We start from the raw sequence: 23,984 nt of genomic DNA on the forward strand, positions 1-23,984 counted from the left end.
ACAGGATCTATAAGTCATTGTGGAGTTTGAGATATTTGAAGGATATCGACCCCTAAAAATATATGTCTTCAGTTGAAGAAATTGGTGTGAAGCTGAAGAAATGAATCGCGAGGAATCTGCGATGAAATTTATATTCCTCGTGAAGATACTGACATTGAGAAGTCCGGTGGTTCCTGAAGAAAATCACTCTGAAGAATTGAAGCATGAAGTTTTACACTTTCTGTTTTACTTTCTTCGCATTCGAGTAATAGGAACACCGTACTGTTAAAGGGGGTCAAAGTTACACTATGGAATGAATTTCCTCATGATGCTCAACCCAAGCCTAATCCTACCAAAAGCCTCAAGTGAGGAATATGAGTGACATGAGGACTCTCACAGTTGAGGGTTCCGACCGTTTCGATAGCCACGCCAAGTCACTGGTCTTATCCACTCCAACGGTCATATTATTTAAGGGCATTAGTGTCAAATCATGTCGGGATGCTCCCAGGCTATAAATAGCCACCCCACAACCACTAGCTGGTTGGCTGGTCCGTTAGAAACTGACACTTGTCATACGAGCAACCCAATTCCTTAGAGCCTTCGAGAGTAATTCATCAGTGAGGAAATACACCATACACCAAAACCACAAACCAAACCTAGTGATTGAGCATCACTGAAGAAGTTGTTCCTGTGTGGGACTGATGCCTTTTACCTTTGAGGACTGTGCATCCTCCAGACGGTTAGGCGTCATGGTCTAGAGCTTTCCAGCAGTCAATTGTGGATCGCCGGGTGACCAAGTTTGTGAGGGTTTGGAAGTCTGCCCTGAAGACTTACCAGGAGAGTTGGGCGAGGATTGTGTGTCCTTAGCTCAAGGAGAATACGGTAGGGACTGTGTGTCCCGAGACTTGGTGTCCTTCGGTTTCAATTCCGAGCCGCTCCAAACCATATGTACGACTGTCACAGCAGTTGGAACTGGGTCATCAACGACTGTCTTCACTGAGCAATTGGTTCTAATTCCTCAACTCCTTACTTTCCTTGCATTATGTGTTGATGACTTTCACTGCGACTGTTTGAAGAATTTGTTGAAGACTTTCTCTGAATTTCCTCAACCCCAAATTTTTCACGTTAGTTAATCCTGATCTGTATTCTGCGTGCCTGCTTACAGTGCAATCTATTTTCACATTCTTCACTCTGAAAAACTGCTGTTGTGAAACTTTGCACATCTGATCCTTTACTGTTTCCGCTGTAAGTTAGTCATCAGTGAGGAATTTCCTCAAAAGTAATTTCCTCAATGATGAAATTCTAAAAATCTCCTATTCACCCCCCTCTAGTCGATATAACGCACTTTCAAGTAGGTCCTTAACTTGGTGCAGCTCTTGGCGAATCCTAGTTGACTCCTTGATCAAAAGAGGTGTCAAGGTGTCTGAGGAGAGGCTGAAGTAGGTTTGAAACCTTAGTGGCATCTTGTCCTCGGATGAGGGGTTGAGTGTCCAGCTTTCCTCTATCTTATCCTTAAAAAAGGTAGGTGACGAGTAGCGGGTTCGTCCGCCATCTCAGGAAGGATGTTGCGGAGTCGCACGAGTGCCTCTCGTGCTGCAGTCTCCTCGGCCAACATCAGATCCTCCATTTGTGGCCCTTCAAAGAACCAGCTAGTTGGGGAGTCATTAGCCTTCACTATCACATCCACCTGGTACTCCTTGGTGTCGGCGTTGACCTAGTGTTCGTGGTAGAGAAAGACGGGTGTGCGACGCACTTGACACTTCTCGAGGCTATCTTTCAAAAGCAGAGGAAAGCCCGTTTCCAGGAGCATCTCGGCTACGGCGGCCATCTACAAGGTGTAGAGGAGAGGGTTAGAAATATATAGTGGGTGCGGCTCTCGGGTCAATCTATGTGCACTAATTGTCCGGCTATCGCCCATGCTACCTAAGGTTTCCTATAGTCAGGATGGCTCGGATACCAGCTCTGTGGGGACCCCGACTTACTAGTCGAGAATCGCCGTGCTCAGTGATCCCAGAGATCAATGCTCACCGAACACAGATACTGAATAAAGAGTCTTACATCCAAGTACCGATTATTACAACACGTGACTGAAAGGTCAAGTTCACAAGACAGGGCCTACGGCCAAATCACACGAATACACTAATAGCGGAAAACATAGGGCTAAGCGGGTGCCCATGCCATCAAGCCTACACCGAGAGGCATTCTGACTCGGAAGCGTCCTAGTTCGTAGGGGTGTCACCGAAGAGATACTCGTCTCCAAACTCCGGTCCTTCCATGTCTGGTCAACAACATAACCAGTGGCAAGCCAATGAGTACTTTGAATGTACTCGCAAACATCCCATGATATGAACAATGAAAGTGAAGGATAACAATATCATGCATATTTAGTGTAACTCATCTGGGTGGAATGATCAGGAATATGCATCAAGTTAAAGAATTACTCTTGAAGAACAAGTTACAGATATCAGTATATCTGTTGAGGGCTGAACCATCCGGGTTCACCCAATATGCCAAGTCACCAAACTTCGTCATATCATTGCTATCATAGCAGCACTTCTCTTATCACCACACACACACACTCACGCACACTTGGTTTATGCGGAAATATCAGGACGTAGTTTAAGCAGGATTACCCAACTATCCTTGACCGTGGACACGGTTATTCGAATAGTTTACACTCTGTAGAGGTAGTACGCTGGACCCACGAGATCCAGGAAACTTCCGTGTCATCCACGACCCGTGGTATATCACATACCCGAGGTAAGTACCCGATCAATGTCTTTCCCCTGACGATACTAGACAAAGAGGTCCACTCGATTGGTACCCAACCCACATGTTGTACGTCTTACGAGCACCAACTCTGGACAGTACCAACCATGCAGGGACCAACGGTGTGACTGCAACTCATAAAAATGGCATAGTCGTCCTACCCGGCACGACCCCATCACGAAAGTGACCACATATCACTCCCGCCACTAGTAATGTGGCTCTTTGCTAGCACCGACCAGAGTAATTAACATAGCCCCGTCCCATAAGGGGTAACGTGGTCGTACTGGTAAGGTTGGGACGGTCGACACATCATAAATCTAATCCCATTTCCGAAACCTTACTCACACAAATACCTGGTGCATCACTTCACCAAAACTGACCACCGAACTCATAATCACCCTCGGGCATTAGTGGCACCCGATCTGGTTTTCATAAACTCTTGCTTTATGACAACATCATGCTCATGAATAATGCGACTTCTATCTTTACTTGTCAACATGGTATTATCATGACCCTAAGGGGTAGAGTCAAGCTCAATGCATGTGCTCCGGGGGAGCCTTCGGTAAAAATCATATCAAATGATTACCGACACTTATGATCATATGCAGCGGGAATACTTGCTATTTAACGTGCAAAGTAACATATGCTCAGACATGGTCAAAGGGCTGCTTGCCTTGGTCAGCTAAGTATCCGGGGTCTTCGAGGTCTTCCGCTGCGATTCCCTTGTCACACGGATTTTCTATCGTCGATAAAACAATAAATAAGAAATATCTCAGACAGAAAAAATCCACAAAATCATTTTAAAAATGTTGCCTATTACTGAATAATCTAAGATATCATATTAAAAATATTTGTCCTAGTTTTCCTTGAAGAAATATTTTTGAAAACAACCAAGCGGAAGCAAAACTATTCCATTTTAGCCCTTTTAAGATTATAAAATAGAATAGTTGCTAGAAAAATTCATATAAGCATATCATTAAATACTACACTTTTTTAGAAAAATAACAGTGGCAGAATTATATTTTTACACTGGTTAAATGTTTTTATAAAAATCTTAGAAATCCAGGTTTTAAAAATAAAAAGAAAACAGACCAGCTCATGGTCTGGGTCGGCCAAGAGCCGGGCTGGCCCATGGCTAGCCGACGGCCTGCCCAGGTGCGCGCACCATCAGGTTTGAACCTGACGTGCGGGACCCTGCGGTCAGTGGCCGAGGCCTGCGCGGGGGTGGAGGCTGGGCCACCGACAGGTGGGGCACACCTGTCGGGGTCGTCTCCTACCTCCAGTCAGAGAGGAGGAGGAGGACGTCGACGAGGTTGCCGACGTGCTCAAGCTCCAATGAACATGGGAATGGGTCTGCCTGACCGTCGCCTACCTACTGGTGGTCGAAACAACGACGGGGAGGCAGGGGTTCACCGGCGACGAGGAGGCCGTGGCAGAGGAGTTTCGGGAAGTGGTCGAGGGGGTAGCTGGAGACACGGAAAAGCTCGGGCGAGTTGGGGGAAAGCTTCCTGGGATCAAGGGGGTCAGTTTGGTGGGTCGAGGGCCACACGAGCCGTCGTGTAGCCGGAGATCGACCGGAGTTCCGAGTCAGAGGGGCCTCGGTCGATCTGGAGCACCGGGGCTCTACTGGTTTGCCGGGGTGGCTAGGGAGGTGCTAGTGGATGTGGCGAAGCTATCTCAGGGGTGCTGGAGCGAAGGGAGGGCTATTTATAGACCCGCGACAGTGAGCAGATTCGGGAGCGTCGGTGACTCACCGTGGCGCGCATGGGGGCGCAGAGAGAGGTCGGGGTTGAAACCACGGTCTTAGGACGTGGTATTGGACCGCCTGAACCGTCTGCAGAAGAGAGAGGGAGAGAGAAGGCGAGCATTCGTGGCCGCGCAAGCTTGGCCGGTTCTGGAGCGCGCGGGCACGCGTCGTGCGAGCTCTAGCGCGAGAGAGGAGGGGCCCTGAGGCTTGCCCGACACAGAGGGGCTGTCGGGGAGGAGGTTGGACATCTCGGGGGAGGCTGGAACTGGCCGAGGGCGTCGCCCCCACCTCGGTGACTCCCTGTAGCGCGCCCAGAGCAACGTTTTGGCATGCCACGGCATGCTGGTGCGCTCTGAGGCACTTTGGACGTGTCTAGCATGTCCTGGCACTTGCTGGGGGTGTGGCTAGCTGTTTGGTTTTAGTGGGAGCTTCGGCTGGTCAAAGGAGGCGAGAAATACTGGTGCCGTCAGTCATGAACTGAGGTCTAAATTGGGGTTTTTGGCCTATCCACTTTGAACGAGTGAACGGTAGTTGATTGGGGTTAGATACAGGTGCTGGCTACTTAATCTAAGGGTTTGAAGCAAAGGATTTTGGTTTAGCTGTGGCTAAGGTGGCTTTTTCCTATCTGTCAGAAGGTGTTCGACAGTGGCCACAGGGGGTTGCACCCCACCACTGCTGCTGACACTTAACATGTTTGGTTTGGGTGGTAAACCATGGAGTTCCACCAAATTTGAGCTCCAAAGGACAAGTTTAGCTTTGTAAACTTGAAATCACTCCAATATGACCAGATCTGTTCCTTCCAAAGGGAGTGTGGGCAAACTAAGTCCCACAAATCCCATTTTCGGTGTAGAACCCTCATTTGAGGTATTAGGCACTGCTGCAAAGTTATAGCCTCATTGGACAAACTTTGCTATGTAGAGTTTCTCTAACTTGATTCTGGACAGACAGGGTTTTTGGGTTATTTGGGGTCCTTATCCACCTTTGATCAAGGTGAAACTTTATGTGGACACCAAACAAGGCTTAGGGATATCAGTGGAATTTTCTAGGAATTTATTGAGAATATTTCCTTTGGAAATATTTCAAAATGCCAAAACAGACATAAATAGCTTTTATAGTTTTAATCAATATATATAATATAAAATGGTGTTTAAAATCCTATTGTATGGAAAATATATGTCCTTCTGATCATCTATAAATTTAATCAGATTTTCCAAGGCAAAAAGTATTTTTCCATGCTCGAATACCAATTCTGACCTTAGAAATGGACAAGTTATTTAATTAGGAAAATAATCACAAAAATAATTATTTTTGTGGTTTTGAAATATAAAGATAGTTAAAAATCGGATTTCCAAATATGAGTGGAAGCACTGCTTGCTACCATGGGCATGTAGTGCAACCCAAGGTGGTATTACTTAGGTCAACAATAAGCAATGGTTTTTGAAATGAGTAGAATACAAAGGAATTTTGGGTTTTAAAACCACACATGATCAAGCATACAAGCATACATTGTCAATCAGTGCACTCACATCATTAGTTTGGAAAAAGTTTTAACAAGCTCAGAATTTTACAATAAAGACAAGTGATAGCAAAAACAGGGTGTGACATGACGAGTCCCCTTCGATGAGACGAGTGTTGGTGATGACGATGGCGACGATTTCCCCTCTGGGAGGGAAGTTTTCCTGACAGGATCGTCCTGCTGGAGCTCTAGATTGGTTCTACTCAAGTTCCGCCTCGTGCCGGCGGCGAATCCTCCGAATGGCCTCCTCCCGATTTTTTTTCCGGACGAAACCCTTCTTGTAGCCGAAGGGGGGATCCAGAGGGCCAGCTGGGTGCCCACAAGCCCCCTAGGCGCCGCCAGGGGGTGGCCGCGCCTAGCAGGCTTGTGGCCACCTGCTGGCGCCCCTGTGGCACTTCTTCGGCCCACTATTTTTCATAATTCCTGAACAAAATCCTCGTTGATTTTTACGGCGTTTGGAGTTGCGCGGAATAGGTATCTCAAACTTGCTCCTTTTTCATGCCAGAATTCCAGCTGTCGGCATTCTTTCTCTTCATGTAAACCTTGCAAAATAAGAGAGAAAAGGCATAAGTATTGTACCTTGAAGTGAAACAACAGCCCAAGAAGCGATAAATATCAACATGAAAACATGATGCAAAATGGACGTATCAACTCCCCCAAGCTTAGACCTCGCTTGTCCTCAAGCGAAAGCCTAGATCAAGAAACATGCCCACATGTTTAGGGAGAGAGGTGTCGACAAAACAAGATACGAACATGCATGCATCATGATCATGATTAGAACAACAATACCAACATATAATCTCTTATGCTAAAGTGATAATTCCTTCACAAAGTAAAGTATGGATCAAGAACCTTACCGAGAAGTAACAACCGATAGCCTATAGTCATTGAAGCAATTGGAATTTCTCACAACATCAAAAAGAGTCAAATAAGAGCTTGTAAAGCAAATCCACATACTCAATCATCCTCTCGTTCTCTACAATTGCTACAACTCTCGTGGTACTCATGAGATCAAAGTTTCAGCTGGACACAGAGAAAGATAGGGGTTTATAGTTTCGCCTCGTAATGTTAGCAATAATAATTCATGAATACTTACTTCCAAGGTGACATATGAATATAGATCTTTCCCTAGCATATGACGTTAGCCAAGATAAAGGCGAAACAAGGAATTGGAGAAGATCACCATGACTTTTTCAAGGGCAAAAAGTAAAGGTACAAGATAGGCCCTTCGCAGAGGGAAGCAGAGGTTGTCATGCGCTTTTGAGGTTCGGATGCGTGTCCTCTTAGTGTGGAGGAACGTCACTATATATTGCCTCCTGTGATAAAGAACTTTATTATGCAGTCTGTCACTTTAATGTCTTCCTCATCACAGGTTCGTACAAAGCTTATTTTCCACACACTAATAGATCATACATATTAGGGAGCAATTTTTATTGCTTGCACCGATGACAACTTACTTGAGGGATCTTATTCAATCCATAGGTAGGTGTGGTGGACTCTCATGGCAAAACTGGGTCGAAGATTTATGGATGCACAAGTAGTATCTCTACTTGGTGCGGGAGTTTTGGCTAATATGAGGTGGAAGCAATCTTTACATGCTAAGGGATCTCTAATCATATAACATTGTTCTCAACCAAGCAAACGCAATTCATTATGTTGTCTTCCTTGTCCAACATCTACTTCTAAGCATGCAATAGTTTAGTGAGTGTTCACAATCATAGATGGTGTCAAAGACTATGTATTTATATGTGAACCTCTCCTTCTTTATCACTTCCTATTAATTGCAACCATGACCAAGGTCTACTTGTCTACCCTCAACAAGTTTCAATCAACATTCTTTTTATATGTGAAGCGATCACTTCCCATAAGATCATTACATGATATTTCATGCTTTTGTTCTTTTCTCACTCTTTTGATCATGGCAAGAGGCAAAGCCCTTCAACTAAGACACTCTTTATTATATGGCTCACGGGCTCGAATACATTGGGGGTGACACAAAGCAAAACTCAAGACTAAAACACTAAGACTTTTATTCTACTAGAGAAAAAGAAAATTGAAAAGGAACAAATTAAAACAAAGGTAAAGGCAAAATATGTGATGGTCATACGATACCGGGGAAACTCCCCCAAGCTTGGCTCAAGCCAAGGGGATTGCCCATAACCATGCTCAGTTGTCTTCCTTTGGAGTTGATGGTGGTGGAGTTGTTGCAACATGGGTTTGATCCTCCGTCTTGCAAGGCATAGGTGCTCCATCATGGAAAGATGAACGAGTCTCCGGAATCCTCAAATCTGCAGCCAACCGTATTGATTTAAATCTATACTCATACTCACAGTTTTGGTTCTGCAGGTCATAGATCTGGGCCTGGAGGTGATCAATCCTGTCATAGAGCCTGGAGAGGTGCTTCCCAATGTCATTGTCATCAATCATGTGCTTGCTGGTGAACTCCGTGATCATCATGTGGTTGGCGTTGAGTCCACGCTCCACCATCCCTTGGCACTTAAAGACTTGTTGCTCCATTGCTTCGAGCCTCGTCTCCACACTCCGGTCTTCTTGGGCACCTCAACATCACGGATGTGCAACATTCCCTCACGCATCTCGATAGATTGAGGGTGTTGCAGCACTCCCGAGAGGTAGGGATTGATGACCTTCTCGAAGATCTTGTCCTTCAGAGCTTTTGGGGACCTAATAGCGATCTAGATCTGCAACAGAAACAGGCTCGAAAAGAAAACAGAGGAAATCTACGTGATACAAGGGTCAGACCTTTCAAGAGAATATATATTGATTTTTTCCAGACCAGAAGGAGTAATCCGCAGGAAAACAGAGTCCGGGAGGCACACGAGGTGGCCACAAGCCCCCCAGGCGCGGCCAGGGATCGGGCCCGCACCTGGCAGGCTTGTCGCCTCCTCACGCGTTTTCCGGACTACTTCCAGTTTTTGTATTTTTTTCATATATTACAGAATGAAAAAAAATTCCTACTGGAAAAGTTTTGGAGTCTGTTTTCTTACAGAATCACATACCTCTTTGTTTTCGGAGTCTGAAATAGGCTGATAAATATCCCTTAAGTATTCTTTTGGAGTTCTGGTATTGATAATATTGCTTTCAACATTTATGGGAGTACCTGAGATATAATGCTTGGTTCTCTACCCATTTACCACTCTTGGACAATTACCTTCCGTGTTGTTGATCTTGATAACACCGGAACGATATACTTCCTCGACAATATAGGGACCTTCCCATTTAGAGAGAAGCTTGCGTGCAAAGAATCTTAAGCAAGAATTATATAGCAAGACATAATCACCTACATTGAACTCACGCTTTTGTATCCTCTTATCATGCTACCTCTTAACCTTTTCTTTGAACAACTTGGCATTTTCATATGCCTGAGTTCTCCATTCATCAAGCAAGCTAATATCAAATAACCTCTTCTCACTAGCAAGTTTGAAATCAAAGTTGAGCTCTTTGATTGCCCAATAAGCTTTATGCTCTAGCTCAAGAGGTAAATGACATTCTTTACCGTACACCATTTTATACGGAGACATGCCCATGAGATTCTTATAGGCAGTTCTATAAGCCCACAGTGCATCATCGAGCTTCTTAGACCAATTCTTTCTAGACCTGTTGACAGTCTTTTGCAGAATTAGTTTAATCTCTCTATTGCTTAGCTCCACTTGACCACTGGACTGAGGGTGATAGGGAGACGCAATTCTATGGTTGACATCGTACTTAGAAAGCGTTTTACGGAAAGCACCATGAATGAAATGTGAACCACCGTCGGGCATTAGATATCTAGGGACTCCAAATCTAGGGAAAATAACTTCTTTAAGCATCCTGATAGAGGTGTTGTGATCAGCACTACTAGTGGGGATAGCATCTACCCACTTAGTGACGTAATCAACAACAACTAAGATATTAGTATACCCGTTGGATTTTGGAAAAGGTCCCATATAATCAAAGCCCCAAACAACAAATGGTTCAATGACAAGTGAATAGTTCATAGGCATTTCCTGACGTTTGCTAATATTACCTATTCTTTGACATTCGTCACAAGACAAGACAAAATTACGGGCATCCTTGAAGAGAGTGGGCCAATAGAAACCTGATTGCAATACCTTGTGTGCAGTTCTATCTCCCGCATGGTGTCCTCCGTAGGCCTCGGAGTGACACTTCTGTAGGATCTGTCCCTGTTCATATTCAGGTACACAACGTCTAATAACACCATCTACTCCTTCCTTATAAAGGTGAGGAACATCCCAAAAGTAATGTCTCAAGTCAAAGAAGAATTTCTTCTTTTGCTGGTATGTGAAACTAGGTGGTATATATTTGGCAACGATATAGTTTGCATAATCAGCATACCACGATGCACTACGTGAAGTATTGATGACATTCAATTGCTCATCAGGGAAGCTATCATCAATAGGTTGTGGGTCATCAAGAACGTTCTCCAACCTAGACAAGTTATGTGCTACGGGGTTATCAACACCCTTCTTGTCGACAACATGCAAATCAAATTCTTGTAGCAAGAGAACCCATCTGATAAGTCTAGGTTTAGTGTCTTTCTTCTCCATGAGGTACTTAATAGCAGCATGATCAGTGTGAATAGTGACTTTGGAATCAACTATGTAAGACCTGAACTTTTCACATGCAAACACGACTGCTAAAAATTCCTTTTCCGTAGTAGCATAGTTTCTTTGGGCACTATCTAGAGTTTTACTAGCATAGTGACTAACATTCTACTTCTTATCAACTCTTTTCCCTAGGAAAGCACCAACAGCATAATCACTAGCATCACACATGATTTCAAAAGGTAAGTTCCAATCAGGTGGTTGAACTATAGGTGCAGTTATCATGGCCTTCTTAAGTATTTCGAAGGTTTCCTCACAATCATCGCCAAAGACAAAAGGAATATCCTTTTGCAAGTGATTGGTAAGAGGCCTAGAAATCTTAGAGAAGTCTTTAATGAGCCTGCTATAAAACCAGCATGACCAAGGAAACTTCTTATACCTTTGATATCTGTGGGGTATGGCATTTTCTTGATTGCATCAACCTTAGCCTTATCGACTTCAATACCTCTTTCAGAAATTTTATGTCCTAAGACGATGCCTTCATTAACCATAAAGTGGCACTTCTCCCAATTCAAGACAAGATTGGTGTCTTTACATCTCTGCAAGACCTGATCAAGGTTGCTCAGGCAGTCATCAAAAGGAGACCCGTAAACGGAGAAGTCATCCATGAAAACCTCAATAATCTTTTCACAAAAGTCAGAGAATATAGCCATCATACATCTTTGAAAGGTGGCAGGTGCATTACATAAACCAAAAGACATATGTCTATAAGCAAAGGTACCGAAAGGGCAGGTGAAAGTGGTGTTCTCCTGATCAGATTGTGCAACCAGTATTTGGGAGAAACCAAAATAACCATCTAGAAAGCAGAAGTGTGTGTGTTTAGACAATCTTTCTAGCATAGGGTCGATAAAAGGAAAAGGGTAATGAGCTTTCCTAGTGGCTTTAGTCAATTTCCTAAAATTAATCACCATCCTATAGCCAGTAATAATCCTCTGTGGGATCAATTCATCCTAATCATTAGGGACAACGGTAATACATCCCTTCTTAGGGACGCAATGCACCGGACTCACCCAATCGCTATGAGCAACATGATAGATAATACCCGCTTACAGGAGCTTTGGTATTTGTTTTCTTACTACCTATTTCATCTTAGGATTCAATCTCCTTTGATGATCAACAACTGGTTTGGAATCAGGACCAGTTTTAATCTTGTGCTGGCATAGAGTGGGACTAATGCCCTTAATATTATCAAGAGTATATCCAATAGCAGCACGGTGCTTCCTCGGAGTTTTTAGTAACTTCTTTTCTTCATGCTCTGAGAGGCTAGCACTAATTATAACATGATATATCTCTTTTTCATCCAGATATGCACACTTCAGAGTATCAGGAAACTATTTAAGCTCGAACACAGGATCACCCTTTGGTGGGGGTGGATCCCCAAGCAGTTCAACAGGCAAATTATTCTTAAGGATAGGATATTGTTCTAAGACAACTCTATCTATTTCATCCCTTTCATCCATATGCATATCATTATCATGCTCGAGCAAGTATTGCTCTAAGGGATCAGTAGGAGGCACGACAATAGAAGCTAAGGCAATAGTTTCATCCTTACTAGGCAGCTCTTTTTCATGAGGTTGTCTACCAAACTTGGAGAAATTGAACTTATGTGACACACCTTCAAAGCCAACAGTGACAGTTTGCTTCTCACAGTCAGTATGAGCATTGATGGTATTGAGAAAAGGTCTGCCAAATATGATGGGACAAAAGTTATCTTGTGCGGTAGCAAGAACGAGGAAATCAGCATGATACTTCGTTTTACCGCACAAGACTTCAACATGCCTAACAATTCCCACATGGCAGATAGTATCTCTATTGGCTAGCTGAATAGTGACATCAATAGGTTCTATCTCAACAGGTGCAATCTCGTCTTTGATTTCATCATATAAGGATTGAGGTATTGCACTAACACTAGCACCCACGTCACATAAACCATGATAGCAATGATCTCCTATCTTAACAGAAACAACAGGCGTGCCAACAACACGCCTATGTTTGTCTCTAGCGTGAGGTTTAGCAATTCTAGCAGCATCTTCATAGAAGTGAATATTATGTCCCTCAACATCGTCGGACAGAAGATCTTTGATAATAGCAATGCTAGGTTCAACTCTAATTTGCTCAGGGGGTGTAGGTGTTCTAATGTAGTCTCTACGTATCACAGTTGAAGCTTTAGAATGATCCTTTATCCTAACAGGGAAATGTGGTTTCTCAATGTAAGCACTGGGAACAACAGGATCATTATAGGCAATGACTCTCTCTTCAACTAGATTGGGTTTAACTACATTTACTTCTAAAGGAGGATGATATTTGAACCACTTCTCTTTGGGGAGATCAATATGAGCAGCAAATGATTCACACAATGAAGCTACTATCTCAGAGTCAAGTCCATACTTAGCGCTAAAGTCACAAAAAGTATTTGTTTCAACAAAGGATTTAACGCAATCAAACTTGAGATTCATACCTGACTCCTTACCTTCTTAAAACTACCAATCTTCATAGTTGCGTTTAATTCTCTCCAATAAATTCCATTTGAAGTCAATATCTCTCTTCATAAAAGAACCGGTACAAGAAGTGTCAAGCATGGTGCGATCATCATGAGAAAGCCGAGCATAGAAGTTCTGAATGATAATTTCTCTCGAGAGCTCATGGTTGGGGCATGAATATAACATTGATTTAAGCCCCCCCCCCAAGCTTGAGCGATGCTTTCTCTGTCACAAGGCCAAAAATTATAAATATAATTCCGATCACGATGTACTAAATGCATAGGATAAAACTTTTGATGAAGTTCCAATTTCAACCGATTGTAGTCACATGATCCAGTATCATCACATAGCCTATACCATGTCAACACCTTATCCTTCAAAGACAAAGGAAAGACCTTCTTCTTTACCTCATCCTCGGGCAAACCTGGAAGCTTAAATAAACCACAAACTTTATCTACATAGATTAGATGCAAGTCTGGATGTGATGTTCCATCTCCTGTAAAAGGATTAGCCAGCAGTTTCTCAAGCATACCCGAAGGAAATTCAAAGCAAATATTTTCAGTAGGTGCAGAAGGTTGAGGAGCAACTCTGTGTGCTTCCGTTCGAGGTGAAGATACCCCGAACAAGCCCCTCAAAGGATTAGTATCCCTAGTGACAAGTGACAATAAATTTCAGCACACAATATGAATGTTTCCTTAGCAAGTTCCACTTACTAAAGGCGCTTCACTCCCCGGAAACGGCGCTAGAAAAGAGTCTTGATGACCCACAAGTATAGGGGATCAATCGTAGTCCTTTCGATAACTAAGAGTGTCGAACCCAACGAGGAGCAGAAGGATCTCACAAGTAGTTTTCAGCAAGGTAATATCTGCAAGCACTGAAATTGTCGGTAACAAGTGATTGTGTCGTGAGATGATTCGTAGCAAGCAGCAAGTAACAAAAGTAGCAACGGTGCAGCAAAGTGGCCCAATCCCTGTTGTAGCAAGGGACGAGCCTGGACAAGTCTTATAGGAGGAAAAACGCTCCCGAGGACACACAGGAATTTCTGTCATGCTAGTTTTCATCATGTTCATATGATTCGCGTTCGTTACTTTGATAGTTTGATATGTGGGTGGACCAGCGCTTGGGTACTGCCCTTACATGGACAAGCATCCCACTTATGATTAACCCCTCTCGCAAGCATCCGCAACTACGAAAGAAGAATTAAGACAAAGTCTAACAATAACATTAAACTAGTGGATCCAAATCAGCCCCTTACGAAGCAACACATAAACTAGGGTTTAAGCTTCTGTCACTCTAGCAACTCATCATCTACTTACTACTTCCCAATGCCTTCCTCTAGGCCCAAATAATGGTGAAGTGTTGTGTAGTCGACGTTCACATAACACCACTAGAGGAAAAACAACATACAACACATCAAAATATCACACGAATACCAAATTCACATGACTACTATTAGCATGACTTATCCCATGTCCTCAGGAACAAAAGTAACTACTCACAAAGCATAATCATATTCATGACCAGAGAGGTAATGAATAGCATCAAGGATCTGAACATAAACTCTTCCACCAAGTAATCCAACTAGCATCAACTACAAAGAGTAATTAACACTACTGGCAACCTCACAAGTAACAATCGGAGTCGCGAGACGAAGATTGGTTACAAGAGATGAACTAGGGTTTGGAGATGAGATGGTGCTGATGAAGATGTTGATGGTGACGAGTCCCCTCCAATGAGAGGAGTGTTGGTGATGACGATGGCGATGATTTACGCCTGCGGGAGGGAAGTTTCCCCGGCAGGATCGTCCTCCCGGAGCTCTACATTTGTTCTGCTCAAGTTCCGCCTCGTGGCGGTGGCTAATCATTCGAAAAGCCTCCTCCTAATTTTTTTCTGGATGAAACCCTACTTGTAGCCAAAGGGGGGACCCAGACGGCCAGCTGGGTGCCCACAAGCCCCCTAGGCGCGACCAGGGGGGTGGCCGCGCCTAGCAGGCTTGTGGCCACTTGCTCGCGCCCCTCTGGCAATTCTTCGGCCCAGTATTTTTTATAATTCCCGAAAAAATCCTCGTTGATTTTTACGGCGTTTGGAGTTGCGCATAATAGGTATCTCAAACTTGCTCCTTTTTCAGGCTAGAATTCCAACTGCCGGCATTCTTCCTCTTCATGTAAAGTTTGCAAAATAAGAGAAAAAGGCATAAGTATTGTACCTTGAAGTGAAATAACAGCCCAAGAAGCGATAAATATCAACATGAAAACATGATGTCAAATGGACGTATCAATCATCATGTGATTCTTGATCTCCATCACCAAAGCACCGGTACGATCTTCTTGTCACCGGCGCCACACCATGATCTCCACCAACGTGTCGCCATCGGGGTTGTCGTGCTACTTATGCTATTACTACTAAAGCTACGTCATAGCAATATAGTAAACGCATCTGCAAGCACAAACGTTAGTTTAAAGACAACCCTATGGCTCCTGCCCGTTGTCGTACCATCGACGTGCAAGTTGATATTAACTATTACAACATGATCATCTCATACATCCAATATATCACATCACGTCATTGGACATATCATATCAGAAGCATACCCTGCAAAAACAAGTTAGACGTCCTCTAATTGTTGTTGCATGTTTTACGTGGCTGCTATGGGTATCTAGTAGATCGCATCTTACTTATGCAAAAACCACAACAGAGATGTTTAAATTGCTATTTAACCTTTCGAAGGACGGCCTCGGTCAAAACCAATTCAACTAAAATTGAAGAAACCGACAACCGCTAGTCATCTTTATGCAACGAGGTTGCATGTCAAGCGATGAAACCAGTCTTTCGTAAGCGTACGAATAATGTCGGTCTGGGCCGCTTCAATCCAACAAAACCACCGAATTGAGAAAAGACTAAGGAGGGCAGAAAATCGAACATCACCTTCCACAAAACCCTTTGTGTTCTACTCGAGATAACATCTACGCATGAACCTATCTCATGATGCCACTGTTGCGAAACGTCGCATGGGAAACAAAAAATTTCCTACGCGCACGAAGACCTAACATGGTGATGTCCATCTACGAGAGGAGATTAGGATCTACGTACCCTTGTAGATCGCACAACAGGAAGCTTTAAGAAACGCGGTTGATGTAGTGGAACGTCCTCACGTCCCTCGATCCGCCCCGCGAACCCTCCCACGAACCATCCCGCGATCCATCCCACGATCCGCTCTGATCTAGTGCCGAACGGACGGCACCTCCGCGTTCAGCACACGTACAACTCGACGATGATCTCGGCCTTCTTGATCCAGCAAGCAAGATAGAGAAGTAGATGAGTTCTTCGGCAGCGTGATGGCGCTCCGGTGGTGGTGGATGATCTATTCCTGCAGGGCTCCGCCCGAGCTCCGCAGAAATACGATCTAGAGGAAAAACCATGGTGTTTGTGGTCGGGCTGCCGTGGCAAAAGTTGTCTCAAATCAGCCCTAAAAGTTGTCTCCACTACATATAGGAGGAGGGGTGGGGAGGCTTGCCTTGAGGGCCAAGTCCCGCTATGGTTTTCCGGCAAGGAGGTGGAGGAGTCCACCTCCAATCCTAGTCCAAATAGGATTGGAAGGTGGAGTCCTTCCCTTCCTTCCCACCTCCCCTTTTTTCTCTTTGATTTTCTATCCTTGGCGCATAGGGCCCTTTTGGGCTGTCCCACCAGCCCAAAAACGGCTGGTGCACCACCCCTAGGGCCTACGTGCTTCCCCGGGTGGGCTGGGCCCCTCCCGGTGAACATCCGGAACCCATTCGTCACTCCCGGTACATTCCCGGTAATGCCCGAAAACCTTCCGGTAATCAAATGAGGTCATCCTATATATCAATCTTCGTCTCCAGACCATTCCGGAAACCCTCGTGACGTTCGTGATCTCATCCGGGACTCCGAACAACATTCGGTAACCACACATATAACTCAACTATACTAAAACATCGCCGAACCTTAAGTGTGCAGACCCTGTGGGTTCGAGAACTATGCAGACATGCCCCGATGTACTCCTCGGTCAATATCCAATAGCGGGACCTGGATGCCCATATTGGATCCTACATATTCTCCGAACATCTTATCGGTTGAACCTCAGTGTCAAGGATTCATATAATCCCGTATGTCATTCCCTTTGTCCTTCGGTATGTTACTTGCCCGAGATTCGATCGTTAGTATCCACATGCCTATTTCAATATCGTTACCGGCAAGTCTATTTTCTTGTTCCGTAATACAAGATCCCATGACTTACACTTAGTCATATTTCTTACAAGGCTTGTGTGTGATGTTGTATTACCGAGTGGGCCCCGAGATACCTCTCCGTCACACGGAGTGACAAATCCCAGTCTTGATCCATACTAACTCAACGGACACCCTCAGAGATACCTCTAGAACACCTTTATAGTTACCCAGTTACGTTGTGACGTTTAATGCACACAAGGTCTTCCTCCGGTGCCAGTGATTTATATGATCTCATGGTCATAGGAACAAAATACTTGACACGCAGAAAACAATAGCAATAAAACAACAGGATCAATATGCTACATTCATAGTTTGGGTCTTGTCCATCACATGATTCTCCTAATGATGTGATCCCATTATCAAGTGACAACACTTGTCTATGGTTAGGAAACCTTGACCATCTTTGATCAACGAGCTAGTCAACTAGAGGCTTACTAGGGACAATGTTTTGTCTATGTATCCACACATGTATTTGTGTTTCCAATCAATAGAATTATAGCACGGATAATAAACGATTATCATGAACAAATAAATATAATAATAACTAATTTATTATTGCCTCGAGGGCATATTTCCAACAGTCTCCCACTTGCACTAGAGTCAATAATCTAGTTCACATCACCATGTGATTTCAAAGAATCCAACACCCATATAGTTCTGGGTTCTCATCACGTCTTGCTCGTGAGAGAGGTTTTAGTCAACGGTTCTGAAACTTTCAGATCCGTGTGTTCTTTACAAATCTTTATGTCATCTTATAGATGCTGCTACTACGTGCTATTCGGAAATACTCCAAATATCTACTCTACTATACGAATTTGTTTCACTACTCATAGTTATTCGGATTAGTGTCAAAGCTTGCATCGACGTAACTCTTTACGACGAACTCTTTAACCACCTCCATAATCGAGAAAAATTCCTTAGTCCATTAGTTACTAAGGATAACTTTGACCGCTGTTCAGTGATTCAATCCTGAATCACTCTCTGTACCTCTTAACAGACTTGTGGTAAGGCACATATCAGGTGCGGTACACAACATGGCATACTGTAGAGTCTACAGCTAAGGCATAGGGGACGACCTTCATCCTTTCTCTTTCTTCTGCCGTGGTCGGGCTTTCGAGTCTTACTCATATTCACACCTTACAATACAGCCAAGAACTCCTTCTTCGCTGATCTATATTGAAATCCTTCAAAAACTTGTCAAGGTATGCATTTCATTTGAAAGTTCTGTTTCAGCATTTTGATCTATCTCCATAGGTCTTGATGCTTAATGTTTTAAGTAGCTCTATCCAGGTCTTCCTTTGAAAAACCCCTTTCAAACATCCTTTATGCTCTACAGAAATTCTACATTACTTTTGATGAAAAATATGTCAACCACATATACTTTATCAGAAAAACTATAGTGCTCCCACTAACTTCTTTGGAAATACAAGTTTTCTCATAAACCTTGTACAAACCCAAAAGCTTTGATCATCTCATCAAAGCGTATATTCCAACTCCGAGATGCTTGCACCAGTCCATAAAAGGATCCCTGGAGCTTGGATACTTGTTAGTATCTTTAGGATCGACAAAACCTTCTGGTTGTATCACATACAATCTTTCCTCAAGGAAAACGTCGAGGAAACAATGTTTTGACATCCTATGTTCAATATTTCATAAATAATGCAGCAACTACTAACATAATTCTATCAGACTTTTAGCATCGCCACGAGTGAGAAAGTGTCATCATAGTTAACTATTTGATCTTGTCGGAAACATTTTTGCGACAAGTCGAGCTTTTCTTAATAGTGACTTATCACCATCATCGTCTGTCTTCCTTTTGAAGATCCATCTTTACTCAATAGTCCTACGACCATCAAGTAGTTCTTCAAAAGTCTACACTTTGTTTTCATACATGGATCCTCTCTCGGATTTCATGGCCTCCAGCCATTTGTCGGAATCCGGGCCCACCATCGCTTCTTCATAGCTCGTAGGTTCATTGTTGTTCAACAACATGACCTCCAAGACAGGGTTACCGTACCACTCTGCAGTAGTACGCGACCTTGTCGGCCAACGAGGTTTGTAGTAACTTGATCCGAAGCTCAATGATCACCATCATCAGTTCCCACTTCAATTGGTGTAGGCGCCACAGGAACATCTTCCCGCGCCCTACTACATGATACGACTCCATCGTATCTACTTTTTTGAACTCTTTTGCCCTTGCTTTGGACTCTAATTTGCATGATTTGAATGGAACTAACCCGGACTGACGTTGTTTTCAGCAGAATTGCCATGGTGTTGTTTTTGCGCAGAAATAAAAGTTCTCGAAATGACGTGGAAATCTACGTGGAATTTTTCTGGAATATATATAAAATACTGGCGCAAGAATCAACTAGAGGGACGGAGCCAGAAGGTCACAAGCCCACCAGGCCCAACCACCCCCCCCCTGGCCGGGGCTGGGAGGCTTGTGGGCTCCTCGGGACTCCGTCGCCCCCAATTCCAGCTCTATATAACCTCTTTCGTCCAGAAAAAGTCGGGGAGAAGAGTTCATCACGTTTTACGATACGGAGGCGTCGTCACCTCGTGTTCTTCATCTGGAGGGCAGATGTGCAGTCCGTTTTGGGCTCTGCAGAGGGGAGATCGTCGCCATCGTCATCATCAACCTTCCTTCATCACCAATTCCATGATTTTCTTCACCGTTCGTGAGTAATATATTCGTAGGCTTGCTGGACGGTGATGAGTTGGATGAGATCTATCATGTAATCGAGTTAGTTTTGACAGGGATTGATTCCTAGTATCCACTATGTTCTAAGATTGATGTTGCTACTAGTTTGCCATGCTTAATGCTTGTCACGAGGGCCCGAGTGCCATGATTTCAGATCTGAACCTATTATGTTGTCGTCAATATATGTGTGTTTTAGATCCTATCTTGCAAGTTGTAGTCACCTACTATGTGTTATGACCCGGCAACCCCGGAGTGACAATAGCCGGAACCACTCCCGGAGATGACCATAGTAGGAGGAGTACATGTATTCACCACGTGTTAATGCGTTTCTCCGGTTCTTTACTAAAAGGAGAACCTTAATATCCCGTAGTTTCCATTAGGACCCCGCTGCCACTAGAGGGATGGACAATCGATGCAATGCAAGTTCTTTTCCCTAAGCACGTATGACTACATACGGAATACATGCCTAGATTAGATTGATGAACGGGAGCTAATTACTTATCTCTCTCTGTTAGAGCTGTTACATGATGAATCACATCTGGCATAATCATCCATCACCGATCCAATGCCTACGAGTCTTTCCTACCGGTCCTTGCTACGTTACTTTGCCGCTACTGCTGTCACTTCTGCTGTTGTTACTCCGTTGCTACTGCTGTTACTTTGTTGTTACTGGTTACTGTTGCTACTTCTGCTATCATACTACCTTGCTACTGATACTTTGCAGCAGACACTAAATCTTTCAGGTGTGGTTGAATTAACAACTCAAATGCTAATACTTGAGAATATTCTTTCGCTTCCCCTTGAGTTGAATCAATAAATTTGGGTTGAATACTCTACCTTGGAAAACTGTTGGGATCCCCTATACTTGTGGGTAATCAAGACCTTTTTCTGGCGCCGTTGCCGGGGAAGCCAAAGTCAAGAATAGTCTCCCGTCAAGATGCCTTTTTCTGGCGCCGTTGCCGGGGAAGCACAACTATATTCTCTAAGTCACTTGGGATTTACATCTGCTGGTCACTATGAGGAATCCGATAGATCCAAGAACTAAAGTCTCACCCTTAACTACGAGGACAGGTTAGGAACTGCCATCTACCTCTGCACTTGATTCACCTTCAGTTATGAGTAAGTTTGCGACATCACCTCCTGCTAGAAATCTTGATATGTTCCCTGTGCTTGATGATGCTACTTCTGCTACCCATGATGCTTATGATGCTATGCCTGATACTGCCTTGCCTGATGTTGCTATGCTTGATACTGCTTTGCTTGATGATGCTATGCCTGATATTGCTTTGCCACTAGGTGCATTCCTTGATGCACAAATTGCTAGAGTTGCTGCTAGATGTGATGATACTTCTGAAACTGCTGATACTATTGAAGTAGAACCTGCTATTTTGCCTGCTAGAACTAGCTCTCCTATGCCTGAATTGCGTGATATGCCCGAACGTTATGTTATGGAGGGAGAGACAGCCGAGGACTTTATTGCGTGTAAGGATAGCTATGATGTTGAGAAACTACTGCTCAAGTGGAAAGAAAAATCTCTGAATGCCAGGATGAAATACGATCCGAAGTTTGCTACTTCGCCTATCTTTGTGACCGATAAGGATTATGAATTCTCCATCGACCCTCATTTAATCACTCTAGTCGAATCAGATCCTTTTCACAGTTATGAGTCTTAAATGGTTGTAGCCCATCTTACCAAACTGCACGATATAGCCACCCTATTCACTAGTGAGGAAAAGATTCGCCACTACTGTATCCTCAAATTGTTTCCTTTCTCGCTAAAGGATGATGCTAAGACTTGGTTCACTTCTCTTGCTCCTGGATGTGTGCGTAGCCCCCAGGATATGGTCTACTACTTCTCTGAAAAATATTTCCCTGCCCATAAGAAGCAAGCTTCCTTGCAGGAAATATACAACTTTTCTCAAGTTGGAGAAGAGAGTCTCCCACAAGCTTGGGGAGGCTCATACAGCTACTGAATGCTTTGCCTGATCACCCTCTTGAGAAGAATTAAATACTTGATATCTTCTATAATGGACTTACCGATGCTTCTAAAGACCACCTAGATAGTTGCACTAGTTGTGTTTTTAGGGAACGAACTATAGAACAAGCTGAGATCCTATTGAATAACATCTTGTGCAATGAGAATTCTTGGACTATTCCTGAACCACCTCCTAAGACAACTCCAAAGAAAAGAGGTATTCTATTGCTCAGTCCCGAAGATATGCAAGAAGCTAAGAAATCTATGCGAGAGAAAGGCATTAAATCTGAAGATGTCAAAAATCTACCACCTATCGAAGAGATCCATGGTCTCGATAACCCGATACAGGTAGTAGAAGTAAATTCTCTGCATAGGTTTGATGAGAGTGATATTCCTTTTCATAAACCTGCTAGCCTATGCCTGGATGAATTTGATAACTTTGTTGCCAAACAACAGAGTTTCAACGATTATGTTAGCAGACAATTGGAACAAAATGCTCGTACGCTTAGTCATTTAAGTGCTTGTGTGGACAGAAATGTCAATGATCTTAAGCTTCTGAGTAAACATACCTCTATGGTTACTACTCAAATAGAGCAAGTACTTCAAGCTCGGAATGACTTGCTCAATGAGTTGAATGACAATTTTGTCAAAGTCATCACCACAGGCGGTTGAATGACCTAGGAACCTTTGTATCCTGAGGGTCATCCAAAGACAATTGAACAAGATTCTCAAGGAGTTAGCACTGATGCACCTAGTCATCCTAGAAAGAAGAAGAATGATGATAGGAACCTGCACGCTAGCAACCCTATTGCGGCTACACCTGAGAGTCCAAACGATGCAATCGTCATCATCAACCTTCCTTCATCGCCAATTCCATGATGCCCTTCACCGTTCGTGAGTAATCTATTCATAGGCTTGCTGGACGGTGATGAGTTGATGAGATCTATCATGTAATCAAGTTAGTTTTGACGCGGATTGATCCCTAGTATCCATTATGTTCTGAGATTGATGTTGCTACTACTTCGCCATGCTTAATGCTTGTCACTAGGGCCCGAGAGCCATGATTTCAGATCTGAACCTATTATGTTGTCGCCAATATATGTGTGTTTTAGATCCTATCTTGCAAGTTGTAGTCACCTACTATGTGTTATGACCCGGCAACCATGGAGTGACAATAGCCGGAACCACTCCCGGAGATGACCATAGTATGAGGAGTTCCTGTATTCACGACGTGTTAATGCGTCGGTCCGGTTTTTTATTAAAAAGGAGAACCTTAATATCTCGTAGTTTCCATTAGGACCCCGCTGCCACGGGAGGATGGACAATAGATGTCATGCAAGTTCTTTTCCCTAAGCACGTATGACTACATACAGAATACATGCCTACATTAGATTGACGAACGGGAGCTAGTTAGTTATCTCTCCGTGTTATAGCTGTTACATGATGAATCACATTCGGCATAATCATCCATCACCGATCCAATGCCTACGAGTCTTTCCTACTGGTCCTTGCAACGTTACTTTGCCGCTACTGCTGTCACTGCTACTGTTGTTACTCCCTTGCTACTGCTATTACTTTGTTGTTACTAGTTACTGTTTCTACTGCTACTATCATACTACCTTGCTACTGATACTTTGCTGCAGACACGAAATCTTTCAGGTGTGGTTGAATTGACCACTCAACTGCTAATACTTGAGAATATTCTTTCGCTTCCCCTTGAGTCGAATCTATAAATTTGGGTTGAATACTCTACCCTCGAAAACTGTTGCGAGCCCCTATACTTGTGGGTTATGACTACACACTGGTTGAAGTGACAGTTCACTAACCTCATCAAGTTCCACCACCCTCCCACACAATTCTTTCGAGAGAAACCTTTCCTTGAGAAAGGACCCGTTTCTAGAAACAAACATATTGCTTCGAGATCTGAGATAGGAGATGTATCGAGCTGTT

The sequence above is a fragment of the Hordeum vulgare genome, chromosome 4H (genome assembly GCF_904849725.1).
Source record: "Hordeum vulgare subsp. vulgare chromosome 4H, MorexV3_pseudomolecules_assembly, whole genome shotgun sequence".
NCBI classification, from domain to species: domain Eukaryota; kingdom Viridiplantae; phylum Streptophyta; class Magnoliopsida; order Poales; family Poaceae; genus Hordeum; species Hordeum vulgare.